At 37.0% G+C, this 16,243-nt stretch overlaps 2 pseudogenes; both read left to right on the top strand.

Annotated features, from left to right (window-relative positions):
- The first annotated feature begins 1,640 nt into the window (after nt 1-1,640).
- Nucleotides 1,641-2,604, top strand: LOC109460445 (olfactory receptor 52B2; annotated as a pseudogene).
- Nucleotides 2,605-8,488: 5,884 nt separating this feature from the next.
- On the top strand, nt 8,489-9,432 carry LOC109460443 (olfactory receptor 52B2; annotated as a pseudogene).
- Nucleotides 9,433-16,243: the final 6,811 nt, after the last annotated feature.

Genomic DNA, 16,243 nt, shown 5'->3' with positions numbered 1-16,243 from the left:
AGAAGAAGGAAGCATATGGCTTCTCTGTCTCTAGACAGAAGCACCATGGATGGGGCAGGAATAGTGATACCCCTCATACCAACATGATCAGTCTAGTTTTCTCTTTTCTTCTTATTCCTCTTCTCTGAGAACAAGCAAAGTTTTTAGCTCTTCTCTACCATTTTCTCAATCCTTCAGCTGATACTGTGATGTAGTAGGTGAGTTTAAGAGCATTGATGACGGCAAGGAGGGGAATTGGCAGGTGTGTGTGTGTGTGTGTGTATGTGTGTGTGTGTGTGTGTGTAGAAGTATATGTAAAGGACAGATAAATAGATCATACAACTAGGCAGAAAAGTAACTCGACTGAATATAGTTATCTAACAATTATATCTGATGTGGGTTGTGGATGTACTTTAATATGTTGTCATGGTATTAGGAGAGGCTTCCAAAATTAAGATTGCATAAAGACATTAAAGGCCTTCCCCTAAATAGGGAATGGCCATAACCAAAAATAGGGTTGGATGGGACTCACAGGAAGAAAAGACACTAGGAAGAAAAGGAGAAAGCAGAGAATAGAAGAGTGATTCCATTTCTCCTTAGTCTGGATCAACTCTTCCCTATGATTCCCAGCTCTCCTTGGTTCTATAGCTGAAGCTATCACTCTCATCAGTCTACCATTTCCCTGGGGATTCTATAAATGATGGAGACATTCTGTTTCTGCTGAGACACATGGATGTTTTCAAAGCATTTGAGAGAAACCTGTCAAGTAACTCTGACCCAAGCTAAATTCAATACTGGTGGACCTGCCTGGTGCACCACTCAAAGCCCTCAGGCCTTGGTTCTGAGACACCAGGTCCATCTGAGAGATCTGTTCTCAAGGTATTTTTCTCTTCCTTGGCACTTCTCTCATCCCTTTCCCTCTTGTTCCCAGGAAAGGGATTCCCTTTGGTTATATTTGGATAAAAATAAAACATTAATATTGCTGAATATTCATTAAGATGTTTTGAATATTGGAAAAATACAATAGGATGATGGCCAAACAGGTTTATAAATAATAATAACAGCAATAATGGTAGCCTACTCTTCTAAAAATAGGACTTATATGAATTGACTCTCATTTAATCCTCCCAGTTACCTCATGGAGTTTATTGTTCTCCTCATCTTATAAATTAAAAGACAGGGGCATGCAGAAGTAAAGTAACTTGTCCAATACCAATCAGCGAGTCAGGGAAGAACTGGAAAATTAGCCCAGGAAGTCTGGCTCCAGAACTGTGTCCTTATCCACTGCATGTGTTCTCTCCCACTCAGCATGACCCTTCTCTGCTGTTCTGCTCTTTTCTCTTGCTCATCTGGATATTCTACTAGGGCTGTGGGAGGTACTTTCCATAAGACTTTGGATATGCCTCTTTGTGCTTGTGACTTTCCTCTCTTCTCACCCCCGACCCTTTCCTGTACTAGCCTAGAACTCTCTAGACTGAGATGGAACCCTCAGAAGCCATTGAATGAAATGAAAGTCCTTTTTCACACAGAGAGTAACCTCCTTTCCAGAACCATGCTATCTTTTGTGAACTCTGCACATACTGAGGGGTGCTGCTTTCTGTTCCTATCACTTTCAGCAGATTCGTTTCTAAGTCATCATAGAGAGGACCCTAAAGTTCATCATGACTCACACCAACCTTACCATCCTCCCCCCTGCAGTTTTTGTCCTTCTTGGCATCCCTGGGTTGGAGGTGTATCATACGTGGCTGTCCATACCCCTCTGCCTCATGTATATCCCTGCAGTCCTAGGGAGCAGTATCCTGATAATGGTCATCACAGGATGTAGCCTTCATGAGCCCATGTAATATTTCCTCTCTATGCTGGCCATCACAGACATCCTGCTGTCCGCCACTACTGTACCCAAGACCCTAGCCATCTTTTGGCTCCATGCCCATGATATTGCCTTTGATGCCTGTGTCACCCAAGTTTTCTTTGTCCATGTGCTGTTTGTGGGGGAGTCAGCCATCCTATTAGCTATGGCCTTTGACCGCTTTGTGGTTATCTGTGCCCCTCTGCATTATACAACAGTGCTAACATGGCCTGTTGTGGGAAGCATTACTGTGGCCATTGCCACCTGAAGCTTCTGCGTCATCTTCCCAGTGATCTTCTTGCTGAAGCGGCTGCTCTTCTGCCAGACCAACATTGTCCCCCATTCCTACTGTGAGCATACTGGGGCGGCCCGCTTAGCTGGTGCTGACATCACCACTAACCTCTGGTTGGCTTCTCAGGGCCCATTGTCAGAGTCATCTTGGATGTGATCCTCATCGCTCTGTCTCACTCACTGATCCTCCGAGCAGTGTTTCATATGCCCTCCCAGGACGCCCGGCACAAGGCTCTTGGCACTTGTGGCTCCCTCCTCTGTGTCATCTCATATTTTATGTTCCATCTGTCTTTACCGTGTTGACCCACCGCTTTGAATGTAACATTCCTCACCATGTCTATATCCTGCTGGCCAACCGTTATGTGGTGGTGCCATCAATGCTCAAACCCATGGTCTATGGTGTGAAGACTAAGCAGATCCGTGAGGGTGTAGCCCGCCGGTTCCTTGAAATCAAGTCTTGATACTGTGCTTCCCCTCTGGGCTGATGGCTCCCCATGCATCACCACTCCTAGCTTTATCAAGGAAATTAGGTGTGAAATACAGAGATTTCCTGAACTGAGAGGGCTTTTCTTCTTGTCCTCTTTCTCTTCCTTCTTCATCCACCTACTCCTCCAACTCTTCTTTTCTCTCTCTCTCTCTCTCTCTCTCTCTCTCTCTCTCTCTGGCTCTTTCTTTTTGCCTCCGCCTGTTTTTGTTTTCTCTATCTTATTCTCATATCCCTCCCACACAGCCCCAAAATGATAACTAAGTGTACATGCCTCTGTTATGAACATTTGATATCTCCAGTAAACCAGATGTACTCCAGAAACATAGGGAGTTGACATAAAGGGAGTTATGAATAAATGGATAAAAATAATTTTATATTTAACTTCGGAAAAGGTTGCAGTATTTTATCCCAAAATGTGTATTGATTCTTTGTACAGAATCAAGTAGCTCTCTATGTACTTTTACAGTGGCAGGTGTTTTGAAAAACAGCCATGCTTGCCATTCAGTCATCTGGAAAACAGGAGTTCATTCTTCAAATTTCAGTTCAAGAACAGCCTTTCCTGAGAAGTCTTTCCTGATTTTTCAATCCAAGGGTATTATCTTTGCATATCTATTGCATCTTGTACTAATTTCTAAATGTATGTAATGAATTATAATGGGTTGTATATTTATTTGTACCCCCAATTAACTGTAAACTTGAAATGAGAAGAGTGTGTCATTCATATCTGTAGTCTTAGTGCATTACAAAATGCCTGGTATGTAATAAATGTTTATGATATGAATGACAGTACAATTACCTCCCTGAAGTTAGAACACACGTCTTTATCATGCACTGAAATGATCAGTTAAATTAGTCCACTAACCTAGTGATTAGTAAACAAGTTACTCACAAAGACAATTTGGTATCATGGAGGCAAATAAGCTGCTGATTACAGTACTTTTTATTCCAGGCAATAGACAAGAGTAGGAGGAAACAGGGTACTCTTGATTGTCTCTTCTACCTGGCTTCTGAACATCTCCATATTAGGAATTATAGCACATTGTTCTTGGCCAGGTTAGCAAAATTGGAATAGTTTCTTGACTCTCATTCTTTCATGCTTTTCCAGAAAAGGTCATGCACACTCATTTCCTTAATCATCACTTATACTAATGAGTCCCACATCTCTCTTTCCATCTGAGAACTCTTTTGAGTTTTAAATGCATAAACCCACCTAACAATTGGATATCTCCTCCAGAGTATAGAACTCTCACTCATGCTAGCTTTTCTTCCTGTTCCTGTTCTTGGAAACTAGATCATGATGATCCCATCAACTTCACTGAGCTGGAAACCCTAGTGAGTTTCTCAACTTCTTCCTTTCTGGCCTGCTCCTCAAGAAGTTACTTGTTACTCATATTGATTGTACCACTAAATAGTTACCTGGATAGTATTTGGAGTCACATCAGGATTCAAGTCCTATCCCCATTGCTTTCTAGCTGAGTGAACTTGTGAAATTTCTTTAACAATTTTAGTCCCCAGTTTTTTCGTCTGTAAAGTGGGGGTAGTGATAGTACCTCCTAGGTTTGTTGAGAAGATTAATAGAAATAAACTATACATATATATCACTTAACATAAACCTTAGTTCATAGTAGGTATCTGAAAAATAATGGTAAGTTGTTAGTATTGTTAATTTTCTTCTTAACATTGCCTCTACCAATTACTTATGTCCCTTATCATCTTTCACCTCAGATATCGCACTAGTTTCTTAATTGATTTCAATGTTTCCAATCTTTTACATTGTAACTTAAACTATAAATTTATTTGATGTTAAGCATTGTAACAGACAGAGGGGTTTATACTACTTTCTGTTAAATACTTTTGAGCATTCTTCATTACTTACAGAAGTGTTTTCCACAAAACATTGTGTAGAAAAAAATATCAGATATTGTAATGAATGTTTTATTAAAAAGTTCCATGGTCAAAAATGCTGACTTTCTGTGAGTCACACACATGGCTGTCTAAGAGAAGGCTAGAGTTTGCAATGTTTCCCATACTTATTTGACTATAGGTATTTGTATCCATATCCATATAATTATTTTTATAGCACATCAATTTACATCTCTAAAATAACCTGATGTTCCATTAGCCACAGTTTAGAAATCACAGGACTACAGAGTAATTTCTAAACTGAGCATTAATAATCTGGTCCTAACTTAGTTTTCCATCACGATTTCCAAACACACCACCATATTGTAACACATAATATATACCATAATAATATTAATGATAATAATAATTACAACAATGGCCAATGTTTATGAAGAGATTACTCTATGCTAGGAACCACGTTAAGTGCCCTGCCATTAGTTTATTTAATCCTCATACAACCTCATAGATTGTACCTTTGCTATCTCTGTTTTATACACAGGGGCACCCAAGGCTCATAGAGGATAAATAACCAAGGCCACACAGCTGGCAAATGTAGAGTACTGATGTCAACTCCTCTTTGAAGCCTTCGCCAAGCCCCTAAGTTGGAGGTGATCAGCTTGTTTCCGGGTCTCCACAGCAATGACATTTATAGTTTCAACTGAATATTAATTATTATTTGAAACCATCAGAACTTGAACTCTGTGAGGGCAATAAATATGTCTCATTCATTATTATGGTTCCAGCATCTAGCATAGGGTTCAATATATATACTTGTGGATTGATTAATTTGAAATGTTGATGAGGTGGTTGATCTCTGGACCCTTCACTGTTAAATATTATCTAATTTTATGACTGAAAATCATTTGGACATACACACACATACACACACCCCACACCCCACACTTAACTCCTTCCGACCTACTATTTCTTCTATATCTCCAGGCTTCTATGTACTTTGAGGTCTAGCAGGTAATAGCAGGGGTTTAATATTCTACATATTGACTAACAGCAACCCAAATCCACTCTGTGTCCATATGTTGGTGAAGTATGTATATGGAGTCATTAACAGATGCAGTACATATGGACTGCTGAAGGCAGGATGTAGTTAGAGTACCCACCCTCTCTTGTTCCTGAGCCAGTGGTCTCTGGAGATGGGTTGTACTAGTGTCTACTCCTGTCTAATCAAACGAATGTTCCCTAAAGACCTAGTGGGGTAGAAACTCTCTCCTCACCCAAAAGGTTCCTGCAGATAAGGACAAATACTATCCTAATTTATTCCAGAATCTGCATTTGGCAGCTTCTTTCACATACTGGGGAAGCTCTTTCTCTTGAGTTGGGGTAAGTTTCTGGGAAGAGAATAAATGTTTGGTTCCTGGGATTTTTAGATTATTTCTTGGAATAAACCCACTGAACTGTGATTCAGATGAGATATTCTTGAGTTTTCTGGAAGATGTAGCGTAAGTACCCACTATCCAGTGTGTATATCTTGACATCTTGAAGTGCTGCAGACATTTTTGCTATGCAGGACTGGGACTAAGGTTAATTTTTTCCCCCAGATCATTAAAGTAGCTTAAAAAATAACATTGAAAAATAGGTATATTAAAACTCCTCACATTAAAACTCACATTAGTTTAAGTTTAAATATATTATGTATATGAAAATTAGAATTTAGTGTAATTTTGCTGGATTTAATGAAAGAAACTCATAAATAACATTTTCAAAATAAAATTATGGAAAAATTTGACGATTAAAAACACATAAAATCATATATAGGCTTCCATTTTTTCTTTTGCCTCAGGCTACCATATGGCTCAGTGAAGCACTGTCAATCCTAGTTTTACTTAAAATTTTGATATTTTTTCATTATAGGTATTTTGCATTAAGTTTGATTTTAAAAATTTTATTAAAATATTATTTATCTTTACTGAGTTTTTTGATACCCACTTAAATTTTGCACCTGAAGTAAGAGCCTTACTCTTTTAACTTTAGTTCTGGCCACAGGAGAGTCAACACCTGGAGGGCGGGCCTGAGAGTCACAAAGAAATGGAACCCCTAATGATGTCTTGAATCTTTAGATAAACCTGATACTAGAAACATAATTTTCAGTTTCTCGAGCAAAGAAATTTCCCTTTGTGTGAAAGCCAAAATGGGATTGGATTTTCTGTTACTTATAATGTAAACTGTCCTGATAAAAAGAGAAAAAGAAAAAAAACTATATTATGCATTTTAATCTTCAGTTTGCTTTTTCACATAATTATATTGCCATGGTTAAGACTCCTTTTTAAAAACATGGAAACAAAACATTTCATTTTAATATATGTACCATAATTTATTTATTGCTCTATTGATAGATATGGAAATTGTAATAATTTCTTTTATTATTGCAACAATATAGCAATGACTACCCCTATAGATTTATTTATATGTTCTCATGCTGTGTCCTGAACTCTGAGGGCTAATTGTTTTTCCTATGTTTTTTCAATTTGATAAGAAAACTATAATATTTCCATATGACACTGGTTTTCATTTCTTTAAATTTTGAGCATCTATTCATACGAATATTGACCATGAATTGCCTATTTTGATTTTTTGCACATTTTCTAATTTTTCCTCATTCATTCATACCAACTTTTAGTATTTAGGGAAAATAACATTTTGCCTATTACATGTTTTGTAATGTTTTTCTCCTAGAATTTTCATTTATTCTTATCTACATTTTTACATAATTAAATCATTCAATTATTACTGACTATGAAATATGGTTTTCTTATATTACTCAGGAAGATCTTTCCAATCCCCCCTAAATTTTCCTGTGTTTTCTCTTAAGACCTTCATTTAAATTTTTAATATTTGTGTGGTTTTATTTTTAAAAATATGCACCTTTAATTTGTCTTGAATTTCTATTTCTTTACTAAATGAGGAGGGAACTAATTTTATTCTTTTACAAAAACAACATTGTCCAATATCCTAATGTCATTAATTGAATAGGCCTTCCTTTCCCCACTAAATTGAAATGCCATTTTATCACACTTTAAATTCCAAATATACTTATATTAGTTTTTGTGTTCTCTATTAAGTTGTATTGATCCACTGAATAGTAATAAGTAGCATTTATTTAGTGTTTTTATACAAGGCACTATACTAGGCAGTTAAAAAAAATATTTAATGTATACTTTGCAAGATGAGTAGCAATAGTTTTCACAGATTGGCTTAATTTCTGAGATGTGAAAAACTTGCCTTCTGTTAATAATCAGAAAATTGGAAGCCCAGAATTTGAATCTGGGGAAGGGTTCCCAGATAACTATTTAAGCTGTGAGTTTGAAGATCAGTAGGTTTAACTAACACCAAAGGTATAAAAGTATGTTCCAGATTAAGAGAAAAGCTTGAGAAAAGTCATGAAGGTTTAAAAATTGTGTGGAGAATGGATTATAGTTTAATTTAGCTTTGTCAGAGTTCCTAAAGGTGATCAAAACTAGAGAAGAGAGTAACTGGGATTGAGAAGTCTTTGCATGCTTGAGAAGTTGGGCTTTATCTTATATTCAATAAATCATACAAAAGTTGTAAGAGAAAACACAATTAGATTTTTGTTTTGGGCACACCATCCAGGTTGCAAAATAGCTGATGGACATGGAGGGGTTGAGGATGGGAAGCTGGGAGGTGGGGAGACCAGATTAGTTAGGATGCTATTGCAGTAGAAAAGGTGAAGGATGACCAAAGCCTGAGTAGGAGCATGTAAGCGAAAATGGTGAGGCATGAATGGATTCTAGACATTGCTGAGGTATGATCGGGAACTTTTGTTTCTATTTATGTTTGTAATGATAATGTAGGAAGTGAAAGCATAATATTATATACTCTAAGTCATGGCATTAGTGATTGATTCCATTATCTAATATTCAACTTTTAGTGAAATCTATAGCTGTTTCTGCCCACTGACTCTCACTTTCTGCAGTCTTCATAGAGACATTCCAGAAGCAGGCATGTTTGGTGCTAACCTCATTATACCCCACCCCACTGTGTTCATTCTACTTGGCATCCCAGGACTGGAGAATTACTACACCTGGCTTTCCATCCCCTTCTGCTCATGCACATCACTGCAATCTTGGGAAATGGAGCCCTCATCTTTGTTGTCTTCAATGAGCGCACCCTCCATGAACCCATGTATGTCTTCCTATCCATGCTGGCTGGCACTGACATCTTGTTGTCCACCACCACTGTAACCAAAGCCCTGGCTATCTTCTGGTTCCATGCTGGGGAGATTGCCTTTGATGCCTGCATCACTCAGATGGTTTTCACCCATGTTGCCTTTGTGGTTGAATTAGGAATCCTGCTGGCCATGCATTTGACCTCCATGTGGCCATTTGCACTCCTTTGAGATAAACAGCCATCTTAATTCCTATGGCAATTGGAAAAATGACCCTGGCAATCTGGGGACGGAGTATTGGGATAATTTTTCCTATCATATTCCTGCTGAAGAGGCTGCCATACTGTCGGACCAATATCATCCCCCACTCATACTGTGAACACATTGGGGTGGCCTGATTGGCCCATGCTGACATCACTGTCAATATCTTGTATGGCTTCTTAGTGCCAATGGCATCAGTTTTAGTAGATGTTGCACTCATTAGTATTTCCTACACTTTGATCCTCCAAGCTGTGTTTAGACTTCCTTCCCAGGATGCCGGACACAAATCTCAATACCTGTGCTTCCCAGATTGGAGTCATTCTCCTCTTTTATATCCCATCCTTATTTACTTTTCTGACTCATTGCTTTGGCAAGAATATCCCCCACCATATCCACATCCTTTTGGAAAATCTGTATGTATTAATTTCTCCCACGCTTAATCCCATCATCTATGGAGTAAAGATCAAGCAAATCAGGGACAGTATGTCTCACATGTTATCTATTGTGGGGAAGTCTTGAGAAAGCTCACAGTTCCTTCATAGTTTTCTTTTACCAGCAGGAGAAAAGAGAACGTAGGCACTATAGTGTGTTGCAGCAGAAAGAACATGGACGTTGGAATAAAATGCATCTGGATTCAAATCCTGGCCCTCTTGCTTTCTGAGTTTTGACCATGGGTAGGTTCTCACCTTTTGGAAATTTAGTCCTAACCTATAAAATGAAACCACTTGTATCTGGGCTCTAAGGTTTATGTAAAAGTTAAATTAAATATGTAAACTACTTGTTACATTGCTCAGCATTTCGTGGGCTCTCACTGTTAGCTATGATTCTAACTTGAAGTTTGTACCTGAGGAAGATGTTTTAGATTTGATGTATATGAGATTTCCAGTATTTTCAGAGGCTCCTCTGCCTTTTCCTGCTTCCCTTGTAAGACTATATGATGACTATCACCACCTCCAACACCACTGCCATCATAACAAGTTTATTGTAAAAATTAAATTAGATAATGAATAGAAAAGAGTGTTTTTAAAAAATTAAGCTGTTGAAAAAGACTAACATTGATATTGATTACATTTTATATGTAAGGAACTATCACCATTATTATATTAAAAAATCTCTTATACAGGAAATGGGTTGAGTGACCCAGACACAGGCATTGCCCTTAGAAAGCTGGACACATGAACAAAAACAATTTATGGGGGCACATTGATAATAGAAAATATGATATGTTATATAAACATTCAGCTTTAAAAAGATGAAGCAAGCCAATACTCTATGATTATATGTTCTCTATTGGTAATTTTTTCCTAATTAGAGATAGTTGTAAGGCTTTAAAATCTCATTTCTAAATTAGGATGACTTCCTAGACTTTTCCCTTGAGATCACATATTCATGTATTCAATTGTTTCTTGACATCTCCAATTGTATGTCTATGTGGTACCTCAAAATAAAATGTCTGTATTAGGATAGCTTAAGTTATGCTTAATATCAGTGAATTATCAAAACAAAGTTCATTCCTCTTTCATTTAAAGTGTAGTGTATGTGAACAGAATCTATTCTCTATTTAGTTACCCAGGAATCCTAGATCTTCCCATTTCATGAAGTTGTCGTATCAACATGCATTTTTCAGAGTTGCCAAGTAAGGAAAGAGAGGGAAAGGTGAGGTACTCCAATTATTAATTGCCTTTGTCTTGAAGTGAATTATCACTTTTGTTCACATTTTCATTGGTGAGCGTGTTGCCCTAACATGGCCCCAACTCAACTTCCAGGGAAAGTGGGAAATGTAGGAGTGTTCATGGATTTGCAATGAGTGCTAATTTCTCTGCCGCCATCTGTGCTTTTGGTCACTTAATATTTCTTTGTTCCCTTCTTCCCACGTATAGGAAACAGTCAAATCCTCTCCGTAGGAGAGACCCCAAAGTCCCATCTAGGCACTTTACTCAGCTCAAAGAGTAAGATCTTCAGGTGATATACAAGAACTTCTCTATCAGATTTGGCGGGGGCTTTTCTTGGTCTAGAGACCTATGATTTAAAAGAAAATTTATTTACTTACTTCTCACCTTCTTATTAAATATATACTAATGTAACAGGGACATTTAACAATAATAACTTCCCCCATTTGGAAAGATGAAGAGTATAAGACACACAATAGTCATTAATTCATAATACAAAAAAAGTACCTATATGTACATAATTTTTAAAACCCCAGAACATTGGGAAGGTTCTGTGCCTTGGGTTTGGGAGAAGTGTCTTGATTAGACTAGCAGGAACTCTCTTGTACATTCCTCTCTGTGGCTCATGGGAGCTTCTCTCTGGGAGCGTATTTCTTTTCCATTATCTTTTTAGGCTGTATCTAAAATTGGCATTGGTGAATATGTCCTTCTTGGGGACAGCACAGCTTTCTCAGTCTACTTCCTGGTGCTGAACAGTTGGGTTCCAAGAATTATGTTAACTCTCATAGTCAAAGGCTTTCTTAGCTGAATTCTTTTGTTTTTTTTTTAATATATGTTTATTAAAAACCTGTATACTTCTCGGGGTGGCCAGTTGGCTCAGTTGGTTAGAGTGCAGTGCTCATAACACCAGTGACGTCAGTTTGATTCTCACATAGGCCAGGGAGCTGCGCCCTCCACAACTAGAGTGAAAACAATGACTTGACCTGGAGCTGATGGGTCCTGGAAAAACACACTGTTCCCCAATAAAAATAAAAATAAAATAAACCTTATATACTTCTCATGTATTTGGTTTCACTTATGTGCCAATAAACACACCCCAAAATCTTATAAATATCTAATTCTCAAATGTTTTCTAGTTTCTGTTTATCACTTCCATATACATCTCTGAACTAAATGAAGGCTAATTTGGGACTATGATGCTTTAGTGGAAGGTACCATCTTTAATCTGATCTTTGCACTCAGTTGCTTTATTTATTTGAGATGTTTACTTGTCAGCACCCTCATAACATGATCTTTATCTTTAGGTACTTTAATTAACTGAGACATTTTATAGGGAGGTTTTGCTTGAAGCTTTTAAAAACCATTTTTTACTGTTTGGAGTTTAGAAACAATTCTTTTTTCTCTGCAAAGCTCTGAGTTTTTTCTGTTTAACCTTCTGTGGTAGGCAGAATAATGGCCCCCAAAGATATCTACGTCTTAATCCCTAGAAATTGTGAGTATGTTAGGATACATGGCAAAGGAAAATTAAGGTTGCAGATAAATAATATGGTGATAAGTTTACAAGGTGACAGATGAATACTAGAATTAGTGGGGTGATCACATTGTAAATTATGAAAATGTCGAATCACTATATCGTACACCTGAAACTAATATGACCAATAAAAGATTGTATACCAACTATACTTAAATAAAAAATAAATTTTAAAAATGATTGCTAATCAGCAGATATTATTCTGGATTATGTGTGTGAGGCCAATGTAGTCACAAGCATTCTTATAAGTGAAAAAAGGAGGCAAAAGAGTGAAGTGTTAGAGTGAAATAAGTCAGACAGAGAAAGACAAATGCTGTATGATATCACTTACACCTGGAATCTGAAAAAGCCAAACTCATAGAAACAGAGAGTAGAATGGTTTACCAGGGGCTGAGGGTGGGGGAAATGGAGAGATTGGTCAAAGTGTACAAACATCCAGTTATAAGACAAATAAGTTTTGGAGATCTAATGTATAGTACAGCGATTATAGCTAATACTAATGTATTAGATACTTGAAAGTTGCTAAAAGAGTATATATTAAATGTTCTCACCACAGAAAAGAAGTGATATTATGTGACATGATGGAGCTAATATTGTGGTGGTAATCATATTGCAATATATATATGTATATAAAATCAACACATTGTACACCTTAAACTGACATTATATGTCAATTCTATTTTAATAAAGCTGGGGAAGTAAGCACTTGGAGGAGAGCCATCAATAGAATCATTCAACCTGCAACACCATCATTTTGTCTTTTCTTTTTCTGTTTTTAAACTTTTATTTATTTCAGTGTGTTTTTCCAGGACCCATCAACTCCAAGTCAAGTAGTTCTTTCAATAGTTGTGGAGGGCGTAGCTCACACTGGCCCATGTGGGGATTGAACCGGCAACCCTGGCATTACAAACATCGTCCTTTAACCAACTGAGCTAACCAGCTGCCCCATTGCATCTTATGTTTTATTGGGTTAAATAACTGAAGCTTTGAAGTCGTATTCTTAGTAATACAGTCAGTCTCTGAATTAGTTTGATTTTCAGAATTTTTGAATGTCAAGAAGCATATTTAACTAACAGGATTTTATGAGGATTAAATGAGATTTGCTTGGGACAATTTTTAAGCTGCCAAGTACCTCTATAGGGTATTACTTAAGTGGTTGCCTATCAGATTGTATACTTTCTATTGATTTATTTTCAAGTTCACTGATTCTTTCTTCTGCCATTTCAGACCTGCTGTTGAGCCCCTCTGGTGAGTTTTTTTTTAGTTATTGTACTTTTCAATCCCAGAAATTCCATTTGATTCTTTCGTATAATTTCTTTAAAATTTTTTTATTGAAGTATATTTGGCATACGAAGTTATATTAGTTTCGGGTGTACAACATAGTGATTTGACATTTATATACCTTACAATGTGATCCCCACACTAAGTTTAATAACCTTCTGTCACCATGCAAAGTTATCACGATATTATTGACTATATTCTCCTTCACCCTTTTCACCCATCCCTCCACCTTCCTCCCCTCTGACAACCATCAGTTCTCTGTTTCTTTCTTTCTTTTCTTTTTTTTAAATTAAAGTTTATTGGGGTGAAAAACCACAATGAGATATCACCTCACCCCAGTCAGAATGGCTATCATCAACAAGACAAATAGTAACAAGTGCTGTAGAGGCTGTGGAGAAAAAGGAACCCTCATACACTGTTGGTGGGAATGCAGACTGGTGCAGCCATTATGGAAGGCGGTGTGGAGGTTCCTCAAAGAATTACGAATAGAATTGCCATATGACCCAGCAATCCCTCTCCTGGGTATCTACCCAAAAAATCTGAAAACATTTAGAGATAAAGACACGTGTGCTCCAATGTTCATTGCAGCTTTGTTTACGGTGGCCGAGACATGGAAACAACCAAAATGTCCTTCGATAGATGAATGGATGAAGAAGTTGTGGTATATATACACAATGGAATACTATTCGGCAGTAAGAAAAGATGATATAGGAACATTTGTGACAACATGGATGGATCTTGAGAGTGTAATGCTGAGCGAAATAAGTCAGACAGAAAAAGCAGAGAACCATGTGATTTCACTGATATGTGGTATATAAACCAAAAGCAACAAAAGAACAAGACAAACAAATGAGAAACAGAAACTCATAGACACAGACAATGGTTTGGTGGTTGCCAGAGGGTAAGGGGGTGGGGGGTGGGGGGTGGGAGATGAGGGTAAGGGGGATCGAATATATGGTGATGGAAGGAGAACTGACTCTGGGTGATGAACACACAATGGGATTTATAGATGATGTAATACAGAGTTGTACACCTGAAATCTATGTAATTTTACTAACAATTGTCACCTCAATAAATTTAAAAAAAAAAAGAAAATGGTTAGTAAAGTTACATAGGTTTCAATGTTCTCTGTTTCTATGAGTCTGTTTTTGTTTTCTTTGTTCATTTTTTAAAATAGATTCCACATATAAGAGTTATCATACAGTATTTGTCTTTTTCTGTCTTACTTATTTCACTTAGCATGATACCCTCTAGGTCCATCTATGTTGTTGCAAATGGCAAGATTTCATTCTTTTTTATTGTTGAGTAGTATTCCATTGTGTATATATACCACCTGTTATTTATTTATTTTTTAAAGTTTTTCTTAAAAATATAGCTAACATACATTATATCAGTTTCAGATGTACACCATAGTTATTCAACATTTATATACCTAAAGAAGTGATCACCATGATTAAGTCCAGTAACCATTTGACACTGTATGATGCTATCACAGTATTATTGACTATATTCCCTATGCTGCACATTACATCCCCATGACTTATTTGTTTTATACCTGGAAATTTGGGCCTCTTATTGCCTTTCACCTTTTCCCCTTTTTTCACTTTTTCAATTACAGTTGACATTCAGTATTATTTTATATTGATTTCAGGTGTGCAGCATAGTAGTTAGATATTTGTACAATTTAAGAAGTGACCCCTCCCCACTAGTCTAGCACTCACCTGGCACTATACACAGTTATTACCATATTATTGGCTATTCCCTATGCTTTACATCCCTGTGACTATTTTACAACTACCAATTTGTACTTCTTAATTCCTTCACTTTTTTTCACCCTGTCCCCCACCTCCCCTCCCATCTATGACCCAAATAAATATAGTACCCATCTGACACCATACATAGTTATTACACTATTGACTATATTCCTTGTGCTATACCCTATACGCCCAGCCCATGACTACTTTGTAACAACCAATTTGTACTTCTTAATCCCTTCCCCTTTTCACTCACTCTCTTAATCCCCCTTCCACCTGGCAACCATCAAAATATTCTATGTATCTATGAGTTTATTTCTGTTTTGTTTGTTTGTTTGTTTATTTTGTTCTTTAGATTCCATAAGCAAAACCACATTGCATCTGTCTTTCTCTGTCTGATGTACTCCACAATACCCTCTAGGTCCATCCATGCCACCCCAGATGATAAGAACCCATTCCCTTCCATGGCTGAGCAATATTCCATTGTATATATGTATATATGTACCACCTCCTCTTTATCCATTCTTCCATTGACAGACACCCAGGCTGCCTCCACATCTTGGCCATTGTAAACAATGCTCCAACAAACATATAGATACACATGTGCCCTCAAAGTAGCATTTTGGATTTCTTCAGATAAATACCCAGAAGTGGGATTACTGGGTCCTTATCTGTTTTTTGTTATAGCCTTTATTTTAAAGTCTATTTTGTCTGGTATAATATTGCTACCCCAGTTTTTTATTTTTTATTGTTTTCATTGTCATGATATATTGTTTTCTATCCTTTAATTTCAGCCTGTGTGTACCTTTTGATCTGGAGCGAGTCTTTTATAGGCAGCATATATAAGGGTCTTGTTTTCTTATCCATTCAGCCACCTTATCTTTTGAATAGAGCATTTAGTCCATTTACATTGAAAGTATTGCTAATAGATATATAGTTATTGTCATTTTACTATTCATATTTTTAATTAATTATTATTATTATTTTTGGTCTTAAAGAAGTCCCTCTAAGATTCTGGCTTGGTGGTGATGCACTTCTTTAGCTTTTTCTTGTGTGGTAAGCTCTTTATCGCTCCTTCAATTCTAAATGATAGC

The sequence above is a fragment of the Rhinolophus sinicus genome, linkage group LG06 (genome assembly GCF_036562045.2).
Source record: "Rhinolophus sinicus isolate RSC01 linkage group LG06, ASM3656204v1, whole genome shotgun sequence".
NCBI lineage: Eukaryota > Metazoa > Chordata > Mammalia > Chiroptera > Rhinolophidae > Rhinolophus > Rhinolophus sinicus.
This window is presented reverse-complemented; position numbering and strand designations above follow the sequence as displayed.